Below are 4,918 nucleotides of genomic sequence, written 5' to 3'. Positions count from 1 at the left end.
CAAGAGTGTATTGAGATTATCTTTCTTTGGAGTTCATGTCTTTGATAGTTTGATAAGAGTGCTAATATATTGTTTCTGTCTTGTTTTAGAAGTGAGTGGATTACCACACTTCTATTATTGTATTTTGAAGGTTGCAGACTACTCACCTTTAAATAAAAAAATCTTATTTTATAACATTGATCTTTTTCTTAAAGAGAGTGGATTATCCCTCTTTGTGAAATTTATTTTAGAGGTTGCAGATTACCCTCCTCTTATTTAACTTTTGAATTCATTTGAGTTGTCTATAGAAGGAGAAATCATAGATGCTACACTTGATAGAAGTGAAAATAGATTTGAAACTATTGCAGATCTTCATGAGCTTGTCAACATTCTTAGGACCAAAATTTCACGCATTACTAACACAAACCATGGAAACACTATTCCTACTACTATGGAAGAAGTTCAGAATCTACACCTAGAAGTTGTGCAGTTGAAGGAAATAAATCGATTAGCCTCGCAACCAAATTCCAAGAATTTTGCTTTTACAAGATCGAGGGAGGCAAAGATTAATATGCTTGAAAACCTCTAGTGGAGAAGGCGTTTCTATTATGGCCCTTAAACGTCACTTCTATAGGTTCTGATTCATGAGTGACACTATCAGATAATAAATGTCGCCCATCTATGACCTCAACGTGAACAGGTTTGGATTTTTGTACTAAAGGGATCTTATGATGCTTCGTAAATTCTTCATCTAAGAAACAAGCAGATGCTTCTGAATCTAATAATGCTAAGATTCTCAGTTTCTAAGGGCCAATAAGCAAAAGGATTATAAAACAAAACGCAAGTTGAGCGGAAAGAAAGGAACCTAGTTGTTGTTGTGATATTTCACTGTCCAGCCGCACGGTTCCTATTGTAGCTGAACATCCTCGTTTTCCTGAATAAACGTACCCCTAGTCTTGACAATACGTCGATTTTGCTTCTTGGCATAGTTTCCAATTTTGTGGCCTTCTTCACTGCAATAGAAGCATAGACCTTCCTCCATATGCCATTTTTTTTCTTCTAGAGTAAGGGATTTGACACGTACCACATCAATTTACATGTCTTCTATATCTGAATGTGAATTCACGCTGCTTGCCGACATAGTTGAGGTGTGGTGAACCGTATGTTGTCTTGAACGTTGGTCTTGGCGACGTTGGAATAGGCCGTTATCGCACTTCACAGCTTGGCTAATAGCTTCGTTGAGCATTTGCGGATCAAGAAGAGTTAACAACAAATCCTTCACATCGTCCCTTAAATTCCAATAGAATTGACTCATCAACGCTTCTTCGTCCCAATTGATGTCGCATACTAATTATATAAAGTCCGATACATAGACTGATGTAGAGCGCATCCCTTGTCGTAGTAACCGGATCTTTGTTGTAGCCCATCGAACCTTGTCGTATTCACCAAATGCTTCAGCAAATGCCTCCAAAAAGGTTTCAAAGTTCTTTAGTATGGACGATCGTTTCTCAAACAAAGGAACAAACTATGATAGAGCTTGTCCTATAAGTAAGGTTCCAACAAGCCCAACACGTGACTCCTCCGTTGGATAGCGTTTGGGCTGTAAAATTGTTATCAACCTGATTTGGTTGACGAATCCTCGAAACTTGGAATGCGTACCATCGAACTTGTCCGGAAGGCTAATTCAAAGCTTGTTATGTTGTAGAACCAGTAGTGCTTGTCAAACCTGAGGCAAAGTTGCTTCTCCAAGTGCAGAAGTTTGAGGCTGGTGCAACCTAGATTGTGCCATCCCAGATGCTCCATCATTATGAAGCCTTGCCACGACTCCTTCAATCTCTACGGTTCTGTGCGATAACGTAGCGAGAGCATTCATGATAGCATCCAACTTGGACTCCAAACTTTTCGTCATACTAATGTCTTGGCCCCCGGCCATTCTAAGAGAAGGATAGAAATGACTCTACAAGAAGATAATATTAGTTTAGAGGAGGGTACTCCGCAACCTCTAAAATGCCTTAAGAGCTTCAAAAAAAGGGGTAATCCACTCTATCCAAGAAGAATAAGACTCCAATATTGTAACAAAAGAAGTATCAGTTTAGAGGAGGGTAATCCGCAACCTCTAAAATGCTAGTACACTTCCAAGTAGAGGGGTATTCCACACTCTAACAAAGAAGAAACTAGCTTTGATATCTGAGGTGAATGAAGTCTCGACAAACTGTCACGAATACAGAAATACAGACTCGAGATCTAACAAGAAGTTCAAGAAGAATTGGTAAGAACTAGATTAATCAGATGATTACAACACCAGAGAGGTGAGCTAGAGCTCCAAGAGATGTGTTGTCGAGACTGAAGAACTCTTCAACCTCGATTCCTATATATACTCCTATTTAGGAAGCTTCTCAAGCAACTTCTACTAACTAGGAAGCTTCTAGAAGGTTCCAGAGACTTGCTTCTAGAAGATTCTAGAAACTTATCTCTAGAAGGTTCTAAGGACTATGTCCCTAACAATATGCCGCCGAATTCCAAAGTCTTGCTTGTGATGTGGATTGGAATGATAAAGCCCTTATCAATCAATTTCGCTATGGATTAAAGGATAATGTCAAAGATTTCTTATTGACAATGCCAAAAATAGATTCTTTAGAATAATTCATTACTCAAGCTATTGCATGTGATAATCTATTATTTAAAAGACGTCAAGAACAAAGATATGGCTGGAGAAGAAGAAGTCAAATCATGGCAATACCTTCTAAGTTTTTGGAAACCTTTCCATCAAGGCCAGAGCCAATGCAAATTGATACAATACATTTTAAATCCCTCATGGAGCAAGAAAAGACTCGACGAGGTGAAGAGGGCTTATGTCTATATTGTAGAGAAGCTAAACACACTGCTCAACATTATCCAAAAAAGCAACGTAATTAAAAAATGAAGAGTACGATTACAAAAGAAGACAATGTGTTGAAAAACGAGTTCCTCCAACTACAATAGGGACCGTGCGACTGGAACCATGTGCAATACCTAGTCAAGGTCCTATTCTCTCCTAAGATCCCTCACCTTGTTTTACAATAAATGTACGTTTAGGACCCAAAAATCATAAAGTCTTTGCATTATTAGATTTAGGAGCCTCAGCTTGTTTCATAGACAAAGATTTTGCCAAAAAATAAGAAATATCGTTAGTCAAGAAAATAAAACTCATACATGTGGAAGTCATAGATGGTCGTTCGTTGTCTTTTGGTGATGTTATCTATGAGATTGTTCCTTTAGATGTAGTAATTAAAGATCATAATAGTGTAGCAATATTTAATGTGATACGATCTCTTTTGATTCCAGTCATTTTAGGACTATCCTGGTTAGAAAAATACAACCCTTAGATAGATTGGATTTTCCATAACTTTAATTTTCCTAGTAGTTTATTTCAAAATTCTATTAATCAAGAGAAAATACATAAGTCTAGTGCATCTAAGTCCTTACTAGTAGGGGCAAGAGCTTTTATGCATGCAGCCAAAGAGAGATCATCTTTTGCTATATATGCCACATTCATTTCAGATAGTGAAAAGATGTCAAGTGGTATTCTTAGTCAATATGAAGAATTCCAAGATGTTTTTGAAAAGAAGAATGCAGATATTCTTCCAGAACATCGACCTTATGATTATTCAATTGATCTTCAAGAAGGAGCTCAACCGCCATTTGGATCAATCTATAGCTTATTACAAAACGAATTAGTTGCACTAAAGAAATATATTGACGAGAACTTAGCTAAAAACTTCATACGACATTCAAAATCTCCAACAGGAGCACCCATCTTATTTGTGAAGAAAAAAAAGGATCTCTATGGATGTGTGTAGACTATCAGGGCCTTAACAAGATCACCATCAAAAACAGGTATCCTTTACCTTTGATTTCAGAACTTCTTGATCAACTCAATTAAGCAAAGATCTACAAAAAAATAGATCTACGAAGAGCATACAACTTGGTCTGCATCAAAGAAGGAGATGAATGGAAGAGTGCTTTTTGAACTAGGTATGGACATTTTGAATATAATGTCATGCCTTTTGGACTCACAAATGTACCAGCTGCTTTTCAATATCTTATGAATGATATTTTTTGTGAATTTTTAGATAATTTTATCATTTATTATTTAGACAAGATTCTAATCTACTCAAAGAATACAAAAGAACATGAACTCCATGTTCATCGTGTGTTACAAAAACTAAGAGATGCAAGATTATATGCTAAGTTAGAAAAGTATATATTCCACATTACTTAAATTGACTTTTTAGGATACATCATTTCCAACGAAGGCCTGATGATGGATCTCAAGAAGGTCCAGACTATTATAGATTGGAAGCTTCTAAGAATAGTATGAGATGTACAATGCTTTTTGGGCTTTGCAAATTATTATCAAATCTTCATCAAGAACTTTTTTCAAGTTACAGCTCCACTTACGCGTTTGACTTGTAAAGACAAATTTGAGTGGAGTAAAGAAATTGAAGTAGCGTTTGATGTTTTAAAGAAGAAATTTACTTCTGCACCAATCTTGTATTGTGTCAACTTCTCCAAGGTATTTTTTATGGAAAGAGATGCATCAGACTTTGCCTTGGGTGCCATTTTGTCACAAATGGGAGCAGATGACAAGCTCCATCTAGTAGCTTTTCATTCCAAGAAATTTTCAGTAGCCGAGATTAACTATGAAATCCACAATAAAGAGCTTCTTGTAATTGTGGATTCATTTCAAGAATGGCATCATTATCTAAAAGGCACCTCAAGTCTAATCATTGTGTATACGGATCATAAGAGCCTTGAGTATTTCATGTCAGCATGTATATTAAATCATCATCAAGCTCATTGGAGCATGTCTTTATCAAGATTTAAGTTCATCATCACTTATCGATCAGAAAAATAACAACGTTTATCCAATGCCTTGTCTAGACATTCTTATCTTGTA

The sequence above is a fragment of the Physcomitrium patens genome, chromosome 2 (genome assembly GCF_059467195.1).
Source record: "Physcomitrium patens ecotype Gransden chromosome 2, ASM5946719v1, whole genome shotgun sequence".
Lineage (NCBI taxonomy): Eukaryota > Viridiplantae > Streptophyta > Bryopsida > Funariales > Funariaceae > Physcomitrium > Physcomitrium patens.
This window is presented reverse-complemented; position numbering follows the sequence as displayed.